This window comes from Scyliorhinus torazame, chromosome 9, assembly GCF_047496885.1.
Source record: "Scyliorhinus torazame isolate Kashiwa2021f chromosome 9, sScyTor2.1, whole genome shotgun sequence".
Classification (NCBI taxonomy): domain Eukaryota; kingdom Metazoa; phylum Chordata; class Chondrichthyes; order Carcharhiniformes; family Scyliorhinidae; genus Scyliorhinus; species Scyliorhinus torazame.
Window position 1 is genome coordinate 86,715,444 of NC_092715.1, and position 21,657 is coordinate 86,737,100.

General features: G+C 50.5%; 1 protein-coding gene across 1 annotated transcript in view; it reads left to right on the forward strand.

Annotated features, from left to right (window-relative positions):
* Positions 1–21,657, forward strand: part of LOC140429358 (ras GTPase-activating protein 1-like) — a 374,654-nt gene that overhangs the window by 52,104 nt on the left and 300,893 nt on the right. The gene's annotated exons all lie outside the window — the stretch shown is intronic.

A 21,657-nucleotide genomic window follows, 5' to 3' on the forward strand; every position in this document is an offset into this window, starting at 1 on the left:
TGGTATAGTAAAGTTCATTTTGTTATATAAAACCATGGAATCTACTGGTTTTATTCTCCAAGTGGGTAACTGAGATTTCAATTTTGTCTGCTTTAAACAAAAAGTTACTTTTGGATCATTACAGTTGACATTGTGCTTGAAAGTTGACGAGTTGCATTAAGAATGTAAAACATCTGATGTTTCTTGGAGCCTTCTCAATTAAACTGCCAGGAAAGACATCAACAGATTCATGAATTCTGACGGTACTTCAGAATATTTAATGAAAAGAGCTTATGATAGTGATGAGGTCTGACAGGCTGTTTGCTTTTAAATTTTCCCTGGCCATATCTTGTTTATCTGGTGAGGAGAACAGATTTTTGGAAAATGTAATTCTATGGATAGAATCCTAGCATTTACAGCACAGTAGAGAGACCATTTGGCCTATTGTGCATGTGCTGGCTCTTTGAAAGTTCCACGTTCAGAACCCTGAGCACCTGTCAAACTGCCTTGTAAAATTATTTTTGGAATCAGCTGCCGAATCAGCTGCCATCACCATTTCAGATGACGTTCCAGATCTTGATAACTCAGTGAAAACATCTTTCTGCATCTCCTGCCTAGATCTTTCACCAAGGTTCAGAATAACTTTATTGCTTTTGCACTCTGCCTGTATTAATAAAACCAGGGATCCCGAATACATTTTTAACAGCCTCATCAATCTTCCATCTTCAAAGATTTGTATACCCCCCCCCCCCCCCCCCCCCCCCAACCCACCTATTTGTTCTTGCACTCCTTTAAAATCTCTAATGTTTAATCCTAGTGCCCTACCCCCATGAAACTCTAGCTACCCATCCACAAGGACATTGGTACCAACTCTATTTTTCAAGTGCAACTTGTCCATCTTAAACAAATACTTTCTGCCTCGGGAGTGGACCCGATGCCCCAGGAATCTGAAGACCCACCCATTACCCTACATCACGTAATAATTAATCTGCAGTGGTAGTGCACTGCACAACCCCATGACCCTATTTTCTTTTTAAAGTTTATTCTCATAGAATCAGAGAAATATCCAGCATTGAAGAAGACCATTTAGCCCATCCTACCTGTGCTGGTTTTTTGAAAAAACAGTAGTGCTTTGTCCCACATAGATTTTTGTTTTGTCTGCAATCCTCTTTGCCTTTCATTCTCAACTGCCTGTCCAACTCTCTTTTTAAAATAAGTTATGAAATCGGCCTCAATCACCTTTTTCAGGCGAAAGTTCCAGGTACTGACAACTGAGTGAAAACATTCCTCCTCATCATCTATCTAGATTTTTTGCCAATGGCTTTGAATCTACAACACCTGGTTATTGAACTCCTGGACAGAAGGAATACTTTACTATATCTACTCTAACAAAACCTCTCATCTTTAAACACTCTATTAGGTATTCTCTCAGGTTTCCCTGTTTCAAGGAGAATGGTTTCAACTTTTCCAGTCTCCACTTCGAACTAAACTCCTTCATCCCTGGAAAACCTCCTTTTGTATACTTTCTAAGATCTTTAGCATGTTTCTTGAAATGTGTTGTCCGAAATGTCCACAGCACTCCAGCTGAGACCCAACCACTGATTATGAATTTTTGTCATGATTTGCTTTTACACCTATTTCTCTATTTATAAACCTAAGAAAGCCAAATGCTTTTTTTAATAACCTCATCAATTTGTACTGCTACCTTTTAAGGGTTAGTGTATATGGACACCCTAGGACTCTCTGCTCAGCAACACTTTCAAATCATGTTATTCATAGCACCACAGCACCAGGGACCCGGTTCAATTCCGACCTTGGGTTACTGTCTCTGTGGAGTTTGCACATTCTCCTCATGTCTACGTGGGTTTAGGTGGATTGACCATGCTAAATTTTCCCTTAGTGCCCAAAGATGTGCAGGTTATGTGGGATTATGGGGATAGCTCAGGGGAATGGGCCTAGGTAAGGGTGCTCTTTCGGAGGGTCGGTGCAAATTTGATGGGCCGAATGGCCTCTACACTGTCAGGTTTTTATGATATCAAAGTGCACAAAAGAAAATAGAAGTACACTTGCCTCGTAGCTACAGCCTAAACATTTGGAATCTTTTTGGTATCACTGTTTTGCACATGGGTAGCTCATATCTTTTAGTTAAGCAAAATTAGGGGAAGGGGTAATAAAAATCAGTGGATGTTCAAAGGAGTGTAGAAATAGAAGTGGAAGGAATTTTCCTTGGTGGTGAATGCGGCAAAGATTTTCCAGAATACAGATTTTTCAAGATCAAGTCAATTGGATAAAGTACCAATGGTTCTCCGTTTTAAAAATCGGTGCATCCTAATTTCTTTTTATTTTTAACACAGTTCAAGGGCCAGTGCACTTGATTACTACATTAGCCTTGAGTTGTTGACCAGGGTGCTGCCAATATGTTACTGCCACTTGAATGGAATGTGCTGACCCACCAACCAATTTTAATACATTACAAGTCAACCTTCTGTGCTATTGGACATGGTCAGTTTTTTATTATTGTGGTTGGCCGCCCACTACCCATTATGTTTTATGTCTACCCCTTTGAACTTCCAAGTCAACCCCTTTTGTTCTGTGATCACCTCAACCATTCATTCTACTTTAAAATTCAATGAAAATAATGTGTTCAAAATGAGGATCAAGACTGTTTGTCTGTCTTTTTATTTCTTTGTCTTGTGTGTGTCTTTGTTCTCAAACATGCTGTACTCCTTTCTCTCAACCTGTTTCCAGTTGCTTATGTGTGCATATTGTCAACTTAACACGTTTAGCCTTAAAGTTCTAAGAATTTTCTAGTTGGAACACTGATCTTTACTCTACTTTTATTTTGGGGAAAAAAGGTAAATGTATAAAAGCAAATTACTGCGGATGCTGGAATCTGAAACAAAAACAGAAAATACTGGACATTCTCAGCAGATCTAACAGCATCTGTGGAGAGAAAAGGGAGCTAACGTTTCGAGTCTGGTTGACTCTTTGTCAAAGCTAGAGAGAACTGAAAATGGGGTCAGATTTATACTGTAGTGGGAGGGTCGTAGAGCGGTGGGGCTGGATAGACGGCTAGCGATAGGTGGAGGTGGACAAAGATGTCGAGGAAATAAGGCAAAAGGAATGTAAGTGGGAGTGATTGAGGCTAAGAAGGGTGCTGATAGTGGCACATAGAGATTAGTATGTGTGAATGGCAGAACAAAGTGAGCAGTGTGTCAAAGGGCAACTAGGAATAGTTGGCCCAAGTGAACTGGGGGGAGGCGGAACAATCGTGAGGGAAAACCAGATCATTGGAAGAAATTAAAATAAATTGATAGAAATAAAAATGGGGTGCAGGTGGAGGAGAGAGTTCACAGTTTGAAATTGTTGAACTCAATGTTAAATCCGGTAGGCTGTAACGTGCCTAATCGGAAAATGAGGTGCTGTTCCTCCAGTTTGCGTTGGGCTTCACTGGAACATTGCAGCAGGCCAAGGATGAACATGTGGATGTGAGAGCAGGACAGTGAGTTGAAATGGCAAGCGACAGGAAGTTTTGGGTCGAGCTTGCAGACGAACCGGAGGTGTTCTGCAAAGCGGTCACCCAGTCTGAATTTAGTTTCTTCCATGTACAGTAGGCCACATTGAGAACAGCAAATGCAATAGACCAGATTGAGGGAGGTGCACGTGAAGCGCTGCCTCACTTGAAAAGAGTGTTTCGGACATGAGATGATGAAGCAGAGAGGAGTTAAAGGGGCAGGTGTTACACAGGAAGGTGCCGTGGGAAGAGGGTGACGTGTTGGGGATGATGGAGGAATTGGCCAGGGTATCCTGGAGGGAATGGGGGAGTGAGGGGAAGAGGTGTTTGGTGGTGGAATCATGCTGGAATTGGCGGAACTGGCGGAGGGTGATTCTTTGCATGTGGGGGCTGGTGGAGTGAAAAGTGAGGACAAGGGGAATCATAGAATCATCGCATTTACAGTGCAGAAGGAGGCCATTCGGCCCATCAAGTCTGCACCAGCCTTTTGGCAAGAGCACCCCATTTAAGCCCACACCTCCACCCTATCCCTGTAACCCAGTAACCCCACCTAAACTGCACATCTTTGGATTGTGGGAGGAAACCCACCCAGACACGGGGAGAATGTGCTGATTCCGCACAGACAGTGACCCAAGCCGCGAATCGAACCTGGGAGTCTGGCGCTGTGAAGCAACAGTGCTAACCACTGTGCTACCGTGCTGCCCTATTCTGGTTCTGGGAGGGAGGAGAGGGGTTGAGGGGAGAGGTGTGGGAGATGGGTCGGACACGGTTGACAACCCCGTCGACCACAGTGGGTGGGAAGCCACGATTTAGGAAGAGTGAAGACATGTCAGCAGCACCGTTTTCGAAAGTGGCATCATCAGAACTGCTACGATGGAGGGGAAGGAACAGGGAGAATGGGATGGAGTCCTTACAGGATGTGGGGTGTGAAGAGCTGTAGTTGAGGTAGCTGTGGGAGTCAGTGAGTATGTAAATGTATACCTGTTTTACCACAAAGCTAATTAATATTATCCAATTTTCTTTAAAGTTTGGGTCGTAAGAGTCAGAAGTTAACGTTCTTTTATAATGAAGTTACTGCGAAAAGCCCCTAGTCGCCACACTCTAGCCGGGATTCTCCCCCCAACCGGCGAGCGGGCCATACCGGCGCCAAGGTGTGGCGTGAACCACTCTGGCACCGGGCCGCCCGGAAGTTGCGGAATCCTCTGCACTTCCAGGTGCTAGGCCGGCGCTGGAGTGGTTGGCGCCGCGCCAACTGGCGCCGAAGGGCTCTGCCGGCCGGCACGAGTTGGCGCATGCGCGGTTGCGCCAGCGTGTTCTGGCGCATGCGTAGAACCGCTGGCGTGATCCCTGCGCATGCGCCGGGGGTTCCTTCTCCGCGCCAGCCATGGCGGAGCTTTACAGAGGCCGGCGCGGAGGGAAAGAGTGTCCCCACGGCACAGGCTAGCCCGCAGATCAGTGAGCCCCGATCGCGGGCCAGGCCATCGTGGCCCCCCCCCCCCGGGCCAGATTCCCCCGCGCCCCCCCGAGGACTCCGCAGGCTGCCCTCAGCCAAGTCCCGCCAGTATGGACCTTGTGTACTTCACGCCGGCGGGACCAGCCGAAAACGGACGGCTGCTCGGCCCATCGGGGCCCAGAGAATCGCCGGGGGGGACCACAGCCAGTGCCACCCGACCAGCGCGGCATGATCCCCGCCCCCGCCCAAAAAACGACGCCAGAGAATTCGGCAACTGGTGTCGGAGCGGCGGGGCCAGATTCACGCCGCCCCCCGGCGATTCTCCGACCCGGTGGGGGTCGGAGAATCCCGCCCCTGTGCCTGTTCGGGTACACAGAGGGAAAATTCAGAATGTCCAATTGACCTAACAAGCACACCTTTCGGGATTTGTGGGAGGAAACCGAGCACCTGGACGAAACCCACCCAAACACGGGGAGAACGTGCAGACTCCGCATAGACAGTGACCCAAGCGGGAATCGAATCTGGGGCCCTGGTGCTGTGAAGCAACAGTGCTCACCACTGAGCTACTGTACTGACCCTTATTGATTCCTGACTATTAATTCATTTAGTTATGGGAGGTACTGATCCATCCCAGCAAATGGGCACACACCATTTGTTCAGTCTCCGCAATCCAAACACATGCCCCAATTAACGGGAGCCACCCCATATCCAATGGCCTCCTGTGATTCAGCGGCCTCCCCAGCAAGTGGTCACGCTGGTGCCGATTAGTATTCCTTTTAAAAAAACATGAACCTGATGGATGGGCTGCTGAGGGAAGACGATGAGGTGAGCAGCCATCTTCGCTCACAGGCAGTGACTCCGGGGGAACGGGGCATGCTGCCCCTGTGCTTGGAGGGGTTGGGGGGGGGGGCAGCCCCAGTTGGGGGTGGGCCACCATGAGTGGGGGAGGGGTCCTGCTGGACGGGGTGGGGTGGCAGACGTGCACGGGCCAGCTATGCCAAACCCCTGGACCTTGTGTTCCCGTTCTGGGGGCAACCCTTGCCCGTCTGCCCCATCGACCACCCACAACCCCCACTGACCGCAGAGGCCTCTGGCCATGCGGCTGCAGGCTATTGCTAATAGGGAATTAGCTATCGTGCTTCAGTGAGCACTTCAAACATCCTAAATGGATCCCCATGGGTGGATGGGTCATGTAGCATGTGTGGCTTATTGTCTAGCATCCCAATCAGACCTTGTTGCATGTCCACTTTCCTTCAACACTGCGGGTGGCAGCACCACAGACACAGCAGTCAACCGTTGATCATCCACTGGATGGGACCCAGTCCTGGGCACATGTCCGCTGCCAGGTGTGCATGGTCTGGTGGCGTCCTCTGGGGGCTCTAGGGTCATTGAGCCCCGGCGCATCTGTCGGCGGCACATGCACAGACGTGCCACACTGTTCCAGGTGCGGGCCTCATCAGAGGGCTGGAACTTGGGGGGAAGCTGGTGGCCACCGTCGCCAGTCCATAGGATGGGTCCGAGTTGCCACCCACCGCCCCTTCCTACCGGTCGGTGTCCATAGGGCCCTGGGGTTCATCTCGGATGGAGGGGCAGCTGTTTCGAGCTCCGACTGCCCCTGCGTCATCTGGCTCTACCAACCCTAACATCTGCACCACGGTGTCGATGACCTTGGCGATGCTTCTCAGTGATTGGGCCATGTACTGCAGTGACTTGGTAATGCCCACCTGCGACTGGGACAAGCTCCGCAGCCCGTCGGACATTCCCATTTGAGAGTGGGAGATGTCCTGCAGCACCTCATCAAGATCAGGTACTGGGTCATGTCCCCCATCGAGTCAGATAGTCTGCCGAGGCCCTCAGCCATGGCCGTCACTGACTGCGCGACGCTTTGGACACTCTCCCTCATGCTGCCGACGATTTGCACCAGGCTCTCCAATGCGGTCGCCACCCTAGCAGTGTTGGCCTAGGTGCCATGCATTGCCGGCGACATCTCTGACCCCCATAACCTCTGAGACTCTTCCAGTCGGCTATGGATATGCTGGAGTGTCGCTGACATCTCCTTCTGGATATCCTGGCCACTCCATAATGTCACCATCAGATCAGGGTAAACCTGTTCCAGAGGATCAGTATATGACTAGGATCCAGCTGCCCTCCAACTGTTATCTCTCCTGGGTGTTCCTGCCTCCACCTGTTGTACATCAGCAACTGTGTGGTACTCACCAGATTGTGCCCCAGAAGCCTGTCCACTAACGTTTCCCACCGAAGTACGTGTATCTGCGCTGGCGGAGGGTGGGAATGACCGCTGTGACGCATCGTCTGTGGCAACCTCGGAGCTCTCCTCCGAGGTGGTCTCATGGGAGGCAGGGGAGTAGGCTATCCTGGATGGGCTGGTGCCGTCAGCTGGAGGACCTGCTGGAGAATGAACACTTGGTCAGTAGGAGAGATAGGTCAATCTGTATGGCAATAACCACTCACGTGTGACATTCCATCCGGGTGGGGCCCAGTGGATCCTCACCTCTGCGGCGTGCGTCGACCTCCGCTACGGTGACTGCTCTGTCCTCGGCCGCCCCCATAACCAGGGATCGTTCCTCGAAGGTTGTGAGACTTGTTATGTCCGACACCCCTCCGCCGTTCTGGGCCCTCTCCAATCGATTGTGGGAGGGCTTCTCCTGCGGAGACACAGAGAGGGCATCATTAACCACAGGCTTGGTTCACTTGGTTGGGGGGGGTGGTGGTGGTGGGTGGGATTGGGCGGGGCAGATGGAATGTTGGTGGGGGTGGGTGGTCATGTTGGGGTTGGGAAGGTTTCGGGGTGGCGGGGGGGCAGTGGCGGGTGGTGTCAACATGCCTGTGCTGCCGGTGTAGGTCGTTGACCTTCTTGCAGCACTGGAGGCCAGTCCTTCTGGTCACGTTTCCTGAGCTGGGCCGCTGCCACTTCATTCCAGGCAGCACTAGCTGCCCTGTGGCTCACCCAGACTCTCGGGGGGAACAGGATATTCCTTCTGGCCTCCACCGCATCTAGGAACCTCCCCAGGTCCGTGTCACCAAAGATTGGAGCCGGTCGTCTTGGCGCTATGGATGCGAACTGAGTGGGTTTGGTTTGGTTATCATAGAATTTACAGTGCAGAAGGAGGCCATTCGGCCCATCGAGTCTGCACCGGCTCTTGGAAAGAGCACCCTACCCAAGGTCAGCACCTCCACCCTATCCCCATAACCCATGAATCCCACCCAACACTAAGGGCAATTTTGGACACTAAGGGCGATTTATCATGGCCAATCCACCTAACCTGCACATCTTTGGACTGTGGGAGGAAACCGGAGCACCCGGTGGAAACCCACGCACACACGGGGAGGATGTGCAGACTCCGCACAGACAGTGACCCAAGCCGGAATTGAACCTGGGACCCTGGAGCTGTGAAGCAATTGTGCTATCCACAATGCTACCATGCTGCCCAAAGTGCTCTTTAAATGCTGCCTAACCTTGTTAGATGCGGGCTGGCGAACGCCGCCCCGACGAATCGGCTGGCAAGCCTTCATTTGTGGCATGTAGCCCATGAGTCCTCGGTAATTGGACCAATTAGCATTGAACAGCGTTGCCGGCTTCGCCGGGCCGAGCGTCGGGAGCTCGCGGCAGTTCCCACTCGCTGCCCAATGTTATCAGACGCGATGTAGTGTTTTACATCCTGTTTTAACTCTTGTATCTGGCATTAAAAAAAACTCAGTTGATGGAAGAAAAAATGGGTAGATGCGAAAATAAAATTCAGAAATAATTTTTGAGTGACTAATTTGATGGCTAGAACGTGTATATATCCTGTAAAATAGCAGCTTATCAATTTTAATATTGTAAATTTCTGCCAGTGCCATCTACGGGACTAACTGGTATTGTACTTGCAATAAGATTTGAATGGGACGTACACAGAATTTCATGTTCATTAGGTTGCTTACATAATGTTGCGTAAAGCAATAGCCATTTACTCAAGCTCATTTGGCAGAATTTCTGATCCCAGAGATCAATCTTGCGCCCGCCCAGAGACCAGAAATTACCATCCGAGGTCAACAAACCTTTAAATGGTAAGTCAAATTTCCATCCCCTCTGCAACGATTCCCGTGGCGGGCGAGACCAGAAAATCTATCCTCTGTGTACGAAAATGAGCATTTACTGGTAGTGTATCTTTTCCAAGTTTGTCTCTTCCTCAAACTTGGTCCAAATTGGTATTTGTGTCTATTAGTAAGGGACCATGACTTATATCTACAGAATTTATTTTCTCGTTCAGGTGTTTTTTAATTTTTAGGTTCATGTTTATGTAAATTAATCATATACTTGTACCTAAATTGCAAGAATAGTCTTGAATTTCTGACTATAGTATACTATGTTTGAGTGCTGTGGTGTAATGTTTACAAAAGCAGTTGAGGGCAAGGCATGGAGCATAAATTTAGCCAAAGTTTAAAGTTTAGTCTTATGATTCCAAATAGAATTACATTTTCCGCAGAAAATAATCTTGAAGTTTTCAATAAACTATGAAATTGATATTGTTTTTCCACATATCTAGCAGTAAGGATTTAAAAAATAAATTGATATGGAGTGCACTACTTCAGTGCATTTCTGTTACATCTTGATGCTAATAAATTCTGACATCTGTCTTCTTAACAAAGCTACTTTACCAACATGCGAACTGCTGCGTGACTTCCAGTTATCCACCTTGTAGAATCACAAATTCAGTGCAGTTAGTTCAGTGCACCAGATGAGGTAGGTAACAAAGGTAACATTTGCTTTTGGTAGGCTAGTATTTTATTTAAAATTTTGTAAGAATGTAAAGAAATGTTGAACTGTGCTGTGGGGTATTCCTGTTTTGGTTAGATGCTGTGCTTTGTTATGGAAATTCACATTGAGGTATTGTCGTCGAAAAATACTTTCCAATGATTTAATGCCTCTCTAATAAGTTGTGATGCTAGATTAATCAGTTTTTTCTGCAGTGGCCAAAATAAATGTTCATATGTTTTCATTAACCATGATTCATAATAGCTACCCAATAATTTTGATATTTCTAATTTATATGATCATATAACGATTGAACATGACTTCAACCTGCCTAATGGCTGTCATCAAGTACATCTGTGGCATATAGCTTTCAAAATGATTTTTTTTAACAAACCTGTAAATTTTATCTTGGCTTGACTAGTAACTTCATACTAGTGACAATAAAAGAATATTATTATTACTTGTTTTCCTATGTTACAAAATTGAGCGTGGGCACTGTTTAGATTTCATGAGCCTTCTTAATAGAACTTTTCAGCTCTTTTTGTGTAAAATTGCAGCTACAACATTGACCCATTAAGATTATTGATTTTTGTTTGTTTGAGTTTGGGAGAGCTGATATGGAAATATCAATACTCACTACACTGAATGTTCAAAATTGCATTTTGCAGTGACTTCCAGAAAAATGGAATGCCATAGTTTTACGCAACTGGTGTATTTTAAATTGATTATCAGATCTTTAGAAGATTAGAATTCCATGGCCAGTAAGAAAGCTGAGAATTTGTTGAATGGTGCTTTGGAAGCGATGCTGCTGGTTTAGTGATGCATGTCCATTGAGCATAAGCACAGATGTTTGTCTATAAATAGCCGCTTATGACTTAATGGTGCTACTGAACCGTATCTGAATTTAGAAATTCTTTTATAATTTCACTCTTAACATTTACTCACTGACCAATTTTTGAGAATAAATCTACTTTTTTGCACTGGGCAATGAATCAAAGTATTAACAAAGGACAGTTGCACTTCAGTGTAGTTTTAGCTAATATACAAACTTAAAAGAAATATTTATCACTTTAATATAAATGAAGACCAGCTTTCAGTAGTTTGCCATGCTACTTAATAGAGCTTTCATAGGTAAAGGTGCATTTCTTGCATTCTTCATGATTTACTGGATATGAATGTTAAAGTTTAATTCGGTTGAATTTCCGTATAGCCTCAGATTCATCCACCCACCTGACCACTCCCTCAGATTGACATGAATAAGGTGTATAATTTATCAAGTAATGAAATGGTATTGGTTTTGCCATTGTTAAGCTGTAGAAGTTTCTGGCACATTTGTGACTTGATGTTGGATAAGTAATCAAACATTGCAACAATAAATAGAGGAACTGAAAAGTATAATTAAATATCGTTGACAGACAAGTGACTATTGACCCCAGTTTCATAAATAATGGTACCAAGAAGATAGCATATTGCTAAGGAATAGCACTGGATTGAGGATAAAAATAGAGATGATAAACATGTGGGCATTAAAGAAGTGGCTTTTATGTCTACTCTGATGCACCAACATTGAAACATTCACTTGAGTAAACAGCTTATGTTGACACAAAGGTTTCCACTCTTGTGATGTGATTTGGAAACAATTTGCAGGAAAATAAATGATCTTTTATTGATCCATTTTCTGCTTTCTGAATGTATGCAATTAGTTGCGCCTCACTGGATAATTAGTTGACACCTCCACTTGGAGAGCAAAAAGCTGACTGGCCATGATACATAGTTGGTCCCGGTTAATGGGCGGGATTCACCGTTTCTGAGATTAGGGGCGGGATTCTCCCACAATTGGCGGGGCGGCCCGTACTGGTGGCAAGAGCGGCGCGAACCACTCTGGCGTCGGGCCGCCCGGAAGTTGCGGAATCCTCCGCACTTCCGGGGGCTAGGCCGATGCTGGAGGGGTTGGCGCCGCACCAACTGGCTCCGAAGGGCCGCCGCGTGCCGGCGCAAGTTGGCGCATGCGCAGGACTGCCGGCATGTTCTGGCGCATGCGTAGAGCCGCCGGCGTGATTCCTGCGCATGCACAGGGGGTTTCTTCTCCCGTGCCGGCCATAGCGGAGCCTTACTGTTATAACCTGCCTCCTTACCATTGGCTGGGGACTAATGACAATCCCACAATCCTGTGGGAGTACGAGCTTCCCCAATGAGGGGGGCGGAGAAATCATGAGCAGACTCCCTGTATAAATAAAGCTGGCCAGTTTGGAACCAGCAGGAAGGAGTAAACAGCAAGCAAGGTTGCTGCTGTTGTATATAGATGTGTTATTGTAAATAAATGTTATTTCTTTGTATCCTTGAAACTCGTGCTGGATTCTTCGTGGCCCTCACAAAACTTACAGAGGCCGGCGCGGAGGGAAAGAGTGCCCCCACGGCACAGGCCCGACTGCAGATCGGTGGGCCCCGATCGCAGGCCAGGCCACCTTGGCCCCCCCCCCCCGGGGTTGGATCCCCCTGCGCCCCCCCTGAGGACTCCGCAAGCCGCCTTCCAAGCCAGGTCCCGCCGGGATAGACCATGTCTATTACATGCCGGCGGGACTGGCCGAAAACGGGCGGCCGCTCAGCCCATCGGGGCTCGGAGAATTGCCGGTCGGCGGCCGCTGCGAACGGCCCTTGACCGGCGTGGCGCAATCCCTGCCCGAAAACCGGCGCAGGAGAATTCAGCAGTCGCCGTCGGAGCGCGGCGGGGCGTGATTCATGCCGACCCCCGGGGATTCTCTGACCCGGTGGGGGGGTCGGAGAATCCCGCCCTAAGTGTGGACACTCAGGAGGCTGACAAGCTGCAGCTGCACATGAATGTTTCTCCCCCCACGCACACAATCCCAGCAAACAAGATGGCTCTAAGGAGAGCAGCTCCATGCTTCACTGACGCCGAACTAGAGTTCCTCCTGGAGGCCGTGGAGGAGAGGAGGATGACCTGTACCCCAGACCGGGAAGGAGGCTGCCAGCTGCCGCTGTTCGTCGTGGCTGAGTGCAGGTGGCAGCGATGGTCAGCGCCGTGGGCAACGCCGTCTGGACCGGCCTGCAGTGCCGGAAGAAACTTTACAACCTCCTCAGGACGTCCAGGGTGAGTAGGCAGCACTGTGCCCCTGGCACTAACCCCCCCCCGAGGACGGCCAAACTCCCACCCTGCCCCACATGCCAGCATCCATGGCCGTGTGCCCTGGCCACTGAGGCCACCAGCTACCCACCCCCTCATGTTTTGGGCTGTCTAACACTGTTGTCTTCTGTGTTCTCCCCTCGCCAAAGGAGAAGGCCGGGAGCAGGAGAAGACCAGAGGGGGACCACCAGATCTGCGGCCCCTCACCATGGCCGAGCAGAGGGCCATGGACGTGGCCCTGGGAGGTCGCCGAGGTGGAATGCGGCCACAAACGAGGAAGTGAGACCCCGCCGTGTTGCGGTTCCCCATGATACCATCCTCACCCCCACACCACCCTCATCCCAACACCACCAACTCCCGACCCGTGGTCTAATCATATATTTTGTCTTGTATCTTGCAGGACCTGCTGGAGATGGGGTGGGCCCATCAGGTGTCGCCCACAACCAGCCAGTGCCACAGCCAGTACCCCCAGTGAGCCGAGCAGTGAACACTGAGAGCACCTCAGACACCAGCCCTCCGCCCGAGACTCCGGAGACCCCGGAGCTCAGGTTGAAGGATGACAGTGATTTTCCATCACAGCTGTCTGCAACACCCTCCACCATCCCAGAGACACTCACCTCGGTTGGGCATGTTAGTGATGAGGCTCCTGGGACACTGGTGCGTACCACACAGTTGAGCCGGTACAGCAGGTGGAGGTAGGAGCACCCGAGGGGGCGGGCGGTCGCAGGGGACTAGCTGCCGTCCAGATGGATCTCGGGCTTCTGGGACATAAAGTCCCAACGATAGAGGAGATGCAGTCGCACAGCCAGGGACTGCATGAGGGGCTCTCGGCGCGCATCCAGTACCTGCAGGCGTAGGTGAAGTTGGAGGAATCCAACCGCATGCAGGAGCAGGATGTGGTGCCGACCATGCTGCCACCCAGGCCAACGCCGCATGGAGATGTCCACAGTGGAGGCATTGGGGGCGACAGTTTCTGCCATGGATCAGCATGTCCAAGGCCTGGGGCATTCTCTGCAGGGTCTGGCCGAGGCCCAGGACAGGGCTGCCGCCTCACAGGCAGCCATGTGCCAGAGCTACGTGGACATTACGGCGGTACTGCTGAGCTTGGACGAGTCACAGCAGGCCATGGCTGGGAACATGGCGCAGACACAGAGGGAGGTGGCACAGTCACTGGCTGATGTGACCCAAACCCAGAAGGTGGTGGCACAGTCAAAGCGTGATGTGTAGCAGTCCCAGACGGAGATGGTCCTTTGCCTGTGCTCCATTGCCGCAAGCAGCGGTTGAGACCAGAGCAGGCCTCCATGGCTGGCAGCGGGAGGTCTCGGGGAAGCTCTGCTCGCACACCCGTCCCATGGAATAGCCCAGGACCATCAGACACCCCGAGGGAGGAAGAGGTGATGGGGCCCATGCCGATGACTCCCGCAGGGGAGGTGCCGGAAGGCCGCAGCACCTCGAACTCCCAGCAGGCCACCTCCACTCCTGCTGTACCATCTAAGGATCCAACTAGATGTAGCGTTAGGGCCCATAAGGCAAGAAAGTTAGACACCAGTTGAGTTGGCAGAGATGCAGGGCACAGTTTAGTTATAGGGGATAGGGCACAAACTGGTATATATTTGTTCATAATAAACACCTGTTACAACCTGCCTCAATGCTCTGTCTGATGGGCGTGGGGATGGCCTAGTCTGGACTGTGGGGGTGGGGGGGAATGGTGCAGGCCCTGTGGGTGACCCGTGCTTTCCCCACCACCACCCCCACCCCAGGGATTCAATGGGACCGTGTGATTGAATGGCCACCTCGCATGCAGGGACCACCCAGGTGGAAAGTGCTACCATGAGCAAGGGTCAGACGTTGTCGTACGATGCGGAGCACCAGAGTTCATCGCAGAGCAGCTTGTCATCATCCTCCATCCCATGGACCAGATCCACTGTTATTGCCAACTCAGGGCCCCCATCCTGTAGTGCAGCAGGTGTGTATCATGGAGGGGGTGAAGGCGGGGTTGGCCGGGGTGGGAAGTGAGGGTGTTTGGAGTTGCGATGCGGTGTCCGTACCCTGGCCAGTCCCCTCCTTCCTAGTCGGTGAACCTGGAGGTGATCCCGTGCACATCGGCCCTGGTGCGCACGTCTTGTGGCCTCCCGTGCCTGCCTGGGCCCTCCCCGCATCCTCCTCGTTGGATGAGGCCAGGCCTTCCTCGTCCACCTCCAGCACATCCCCCTCTGCTGCGCGATGTTGTGGAGGACGCAGCAGGCCACCACAATGCAGGTGACCATCAGCATCATACTGGAGGGCCCCTCCACAGCAGTCCAGGCACCTCATCTTCAAGAGGCCGAAGCACCGCTCGATCAGACTCCTGGTCGCTGCATGGGCAATATTTTTGCGGGTCTCTGCGTCGGTCTGTGGCCTCCGGATAAGTGTCATCACCCACGACTGCAGCGGATAACTCCTGTCACCCAGGAGCCAACCGCTCAGCCGGGGGAGGGGGGGCTCTCGAACATGCCAGGAATCGGCAAGTATGCCAGGATGAAGGCATCGTGCACACTGCCCGGATATAGGGTGCAGAGGTGTATGATGCGCAGCTGATGGTCACAGACCAGGTGAACGTTCATCGAGTGGAACCCCTTTTGGTTAGTGTAGAGGGGCCTGTTCTCCACAGGACGACATGCATCCCGTCGATCGGCCCCTGGACCCGGGGCATCCCGGAGATGGCAGCGATCCCCTCTGCCAAGCATCCTGGTGGGCTCAGTCCACATCCAAATGGGTGTGTTGGTCTGCCTGGGCAACTAGGACCTCCGTGACAGCGTGGATGCACCTGTGCACCGAGGTCTGTGAGATGCCAGACAGGTCCCCACTCGACGCCTGGAAGGACCCCGTGGCATAAAGGTTCAAGGCGACCTTGACGGTTACTGGGAGTGGGTGTCCTCCCCCACTCACCTGCCCCGCCAGGTATGCCATCATCTGGCAGATGTGTCGCTTGTCTCCCTGCTCAGCCGGAATCTTCGACGGAATGCCCGGTCCGGTTGGTCCTCGAATGACAGGCTGTGCTGGTAGACACGAGGCCTCATGCGGCCCCTCCATGGCACCTCCTTCTCCTCAGCCTGTTGGGCAGCCAACTATCTAATCTGGGAGGCTGCCACATGTCCCTCTGCTGCCCATTCCACTGCTGCACGCTCTGCAGCTGCTTCTCCGCTGCTGCAGCTTCCTCCTCCTCCTCCTTGAGCAGCTCCAACTCATACAACTGCAGGACATCTCGCAGAGCTGCAGTAACCAGCAGGAAGTCCACTATTGCTGGTTGAATTCCGAAATCCATTGTCTCCAGGGGGTGAAAGGTCGACACGTTAGCATGGTGCGTACCCCCGGTCCACCAGGTCCACTGGGCTACATGGTGACCACGTTTAGCATTGTGGGATCCGCCCCCGCATCTCCTCTCCTCTACCCGTCCCGCCCCGCCCCGCCCAAATCCCCTCAACCCTGGCCCCGCCGGTGGCCGGCACCATGGGGATCTTTGGCCCTGGCTCTAATCCATGATGCCAGGGGTACCATTGGCTGGCACTGCCCTTGCCAGGAGCTTCCGTGGGTGTTGCCCTGGATGGTCCACTGGTGGGTGGTGGACGGTTGGGGCGTGGCGGGGGGGGGGGGGGGGGGGGGAGGCGTGCAGGAGTGGGGGCACCCATACGGCCAGTGACACAGGTCAGAACCAGGGGCCAAGGTGGATGGTAAGTGGGTGCGCAGCAAAATGGCCGCCGCAATGGCGATCCGTGCCTGGACACCGCCCCAATCCCGTGGGGGGTCACTCCGGCCACTCGGCCTGTTCCCCCCCTCCTCCGTCCCTGGCAGGGCCCCCCACCCCACTCCAGCCAGCACGGCCAGTGTCCAGCTTGAAGTTGCTCCTCTCCATGTTCTACCTTCTCTCTCTCTCAGCAGCCAACCCACCAGGTTCACGATTTTTAAAAGCACATGTGGACTGCACCGTCGGGAACTCGGTCCATCGCAGGTGTAGAATCGCCGGTGACCCCACCAATGATATGCAAACAGTGTTTAAAATATGCATGCCGTGCATCACATTGACGCCGTTTTTGAGGTGACGGAGAATCGCCATTTGGCGTCAAATCGGCGCCTGCTGCAATTTTGGCATTGGAAGCACTTCTCCGCCCAGTCGCCGTTGCCGATTTCGGCGTCGGCCAACGGAGAATCCCGCTGACTGCCTTTGGCATTAATTTGCCTGAAACGCTGATGGTTGATGAGGAAATTTTCTGGGTGACTCATCACTGATGGAAGTGGTCTTCTATCATGTTAGGCCTTTATGTTTTGCCAGCGTTTGGAACAAAACAAAGGAGAGAACACTTTCATCAAGGTTTTGCTAAGGTTGTTTTTTCACCCTCTGTACACCTGAGTTTTGCATTAGTCCTGGTCTATCACACTGGAAGTTATTACGTTCAATGAAACAACATGGCGGTTACAATGGCTCATATCTGTAGTGCATTGTACAAACATTATTCATTTCCATTAATTGGATTCTTTCGTACCATTTTATTTCTTCCGAAATTTCTAGACGCTGATTCTGCAAACCGAACGTGTAAAATATATTTAATCTGAAATGACTCCAATTTGATTGGTTTGTAATTTCAAGGCGTCTAAGCAGCATTTAAATGCAGGTTCAACAGAAGGATGTAAAAGATTGTACCGTGACTCCTTACATACTTGCACATCAGCAATTCACTGTGGATAATCACTGAATTAATATTAATCAGTTACACATGGGTGACGCACTGTCTTAATTGACCCAAAGTAGGGCTGGGAAAATTCCTTAATCAAATCCTGCAATGACTCCCTGATGGAGTGCTTGTGCAAGGAACGCAAAATTAGCATGCAGGTACAGCAAGCAAGAAGGCAAATAGCATGTTGGCCTTTATTGCAAAATGATTGGAGTACACGAATAAGGAAGTTTTGCTGTTGCATAGGACTTTTATGAGACCACATCTGGGGAACTGTATTCCTTTTTTGTCTCCATATCAAAGGAAGAGTAGATTTGCTTTGTAATGGTACAGCGAAGATTCCCTCGATTGGGATGAGAGAATTGTCCTATGCTGAGAGGCTGAGTAAATTGGGCCTCCACTCTCTGAAGTTTAGAAAACTGAGAGGTGATCTTATTTAAACGTGCAATATTTTGAAGAGACCTTACGGGGTTGGCACTGAGGTTGGTTCCCCTGGTTGCGGAATCTAGAACAGGACACAAATTTACGCCTGAGCTCAGAAAGCTCAGAGTTGTGAATCTTTGGAATTGTCTACCCAGAGATTTGTGAATGCTTCAATAATGAGTATATTTAGGGTTGAGATGAGCAGGTTTTGGGGGTCTCAGGGAATCAAGTGGTAAAGGGAGTGGGCAGGAAAGTGGGGTTGAGTCAGAAGAATAGCCATGATCGTATTGAATGGTGGAGTCGGCTCGAGGGAAAACCTGTGTTGATGGCATGCTTAATAGTTTTGTTTTGATTTTTTTGAAGACTTATGAAAACTTATGTGACATTTGGGCAACACGGTAGCACAGTGGCTAACAAAATTGCTTCACAGCTCCAGGGTTCCAGGTTCGATTCCTGGCTTGGTTCACTGTTTGTGCGGAATCTGCACGTTCTCCCCGTGTCTGTGTGGGTTTCCTCCGGTTGATCCGGTTTCTTCCCACAGTCCAAAGATGTGCAGGTTAGGTGGATTGGCCATGAAGTTACTGTGAAAATCCCCGAGTCACCACACTCCAGCCTGGGTAAACTGAGGTAGGTAGAATTCAGAATGTCCAATTGACCTAACAAGCACGTCGATTGGGACTTGTGGGAGGACACTAAGGGCAATTTATCATGGCCAATCCACCTAACCTGCACGAGTTAGTGCTTGCGCAGAACCGCCGGCGTAGTTCAGCGCATGCACAGAGCTGCCGGCGTATTCTGCCGCATGCGCAGGGGGGTGTCTACTCTGCGCCGGCCATGCCGGAGTCCTACAGGGGCCGGCGCGGAAGGAAGAAGTGTCCCCACGGCACAGCCCCGCCTGCAGATCGGTGGGCCCCGATCGCGGGCCAGGCCACTGTGGGGGCCGCCGCCGCCCCAGAGTTGGACCCCCCCCCCCCCCCGAGGACCGCACCAGCCAACTTACCTGCCAGGTCCCGCCGTGTGGGACCATGTCGAATCCACGCCGGCGGGTCTGGCCAGAAACGGGCAGCTGCTCAGCCCATCGGGGCCCAGAGAATTGCCGGGGGCCACTGCCAATGGCCCCCGACCGGCGTGGCCTGAAAACCGGTGCCGGAGAATATGGCAGCTGGTGGCGGGGCGGGATTCACCCCCCCCCCCCCCCCCCCCCCCCGCTGACCCGGCGGGGGATCGGAGAATCCTGCCCCAGGTTCTTGTTGCTTTCCTTCTGGATATCATTCTATTGCCTAAGTAAACTTAATGCTGAAAGTATGGAGCAGCAATCAACAAGATGAATACAATAATAAATCACAGTCTGTTAAAACTTGTAAGACTTTACTTCATGCTAAGACATTTCAGATGCATGGTGGCACTGCTGCCTCACAGCGCCAAGGACCTGAGTTCAATTCCAGCCTTGGGTCACTGTTTGTGTGGAGTTTGTACGTTTGTACGTTCTTCCCGTGTCTGCGTGGGTTTCCTCCGTGTACTCCGGTTTCCTTCCACAGTCCAAAAGATGGGTGGGTTAGGTGAATTAGCCATGATAAATTGCTCCTTTGTGTCCAAGGATGTGTAAATTAGGTTATGGGGTTACGGGGATAGGGGGGAATGGACATGGGTAAAGTGCTCTTTCGGAGGGTGAGTGCAGACTCGATGGGCCAGATGGCCTCCTTCTGCACTGTAAGGATTCTATTCTATTTCCGTCCAAGTTTAGTACTTTACACTTGTCGGAATTAAATTTAATCTCATTATTTAATCTCTGCTCATTTGCAGAACTTGTTAAAGTCATTTCCTAAATTTTAAGCTTTTAATTCCATATGATCTGCAAGTTTGACCATCGTTGCACTGGATTTTTGAATCAAGGTCATTCATGTTGATTGATTGATTGATATTTATTGTCACATGTACCAAAGTACAACGAAAACTATTTTTCTGCGTCTAAGTGAACGTACACAGTACTTATGTGGTAGACAAAAAGAATAATTGACAGAGTACATTGACAGATGTATTGACATCAATAAATAGTGATTGGTTACAGTGCGGAACGAGGACCAAACAAAGCAAAAAGAGCAGCATAGAGCATCATGAATAGTGTTCTTACAGGGAACAGATCAGTCTGAGGGAGAGTCGTTGAAGAGTCTAGCAGTGAGGAAGAAGCTGCCTGGATATGCGGGGTCTTCAGACTTCTGTATCTTCTGCCTGATGGAAGGGTCTGGAAGAGAGCAAAGCCTGGGTGGGAGTGGTCTCTAACAATGCCGTCTGCCTTCCTGAGGCAGCGGGAGGTGCAGACAGAATCAGTGGGAGGATGGCAAGCTTCTGTGATGCGTTGGGCTCAGTTCACCACACTCTGTTGTTCCTTGCGATCTTGGGCCGAGCAGTTGCCATACCAAGCTGTTATGCAGCCGGATAGGATGCTCGCTATAGCACATCTGTAGAAGTTTGTGAGAGTCGATGCAGACATGCCAAATTTCTTTACCTTCCGTAAGAAGTAGAGATGCTGTCAGGTTTCCTGACTGTTGCATCAACGTGAGTAGACCAGGACAGATTGTTGGTGATGGTGACCGACAGGAACATAAAGCTATCGACCATCTCCAGTTTGGAGCCATTGATTTGGATGGGGTGTGTGTCATGCTATGCTTCCTGAAATCGATGATCAGTTCCTTGGTCTTTCCAACATTTAGAGAGAGGTTGTTTTCAGTACACCATACAACCAAGTGATTTATCTTCCTTCTGTAGTCTGATTCGTCATTGTTTGAGAAACGACCCACCACAGTCGTATCATCCGCAACCTTATATATCGAATTGGAGTTAAATCTTGTCACACAGTCGTGTGTGTATAGGGAGTACAGTAGAGGAGTGAGCACACATCCTTGCAGGCCCCGGTGTTGAGAACATTTGTGGAGGAGGTGCTGTTACTTATCCTGACAGATTGTGGTCTGTTGGTGGGAAGTCAAGGATCCAGCTGCACAGGGAGGTATCAAGTCCAAGATTACAGCGTTTGGTTGTTAGTCTTGTCGGGATAATGGTGTTGAAGGCGGAGCTGTCGTCTATGAACAACAGTCTGACGTAGGTGTCCTTATTGTCGAGGTGTTTGAGTGTTGATTGTAGGGCCAGAGAGTTAGCATCTGCTGTGGATCGGTTGCAACGATAGGCGAACTGCAATGGATCGAGACCGCCTGGGAGGCTGGCGTTGATCCGTCTCATGACTAACCGCTTGAAGCATTTCATGATACAGATGTCAGGGCCACCGGTCGGTAGTCGTTGAGGCGCACTTCCTTGTTCTTCTTTGGCACTGGTATTATGGTGGTCTTCTTGAAGGAGACCTTGAAGGGGACCTTGGAGCGGAGAAGTGAGGTGTTGAAGATGTCTGCGAATACACTTGCCAGCTGGTCTGCACAGGCTCTATGAGTGCTCACCCAGGGACTCCGGCTTTCCGCGGTAAATTAGAAAGTAGAAATAATGAGCGCAGTGCTGAGCCCTGAGGATGACAATAATCGGTATTTCCCCCAACTCTCACAACTATTGTAATAAGTACTTGTTTCTTATGCATTCCCACATTTATGGTAAATCTACACAACATTTAGTTTAACAGCTTCTCTATTGCTTTTTGTGTACTTTGTATGTGGAGTTTTAAGAATGCGATGCTAGAAG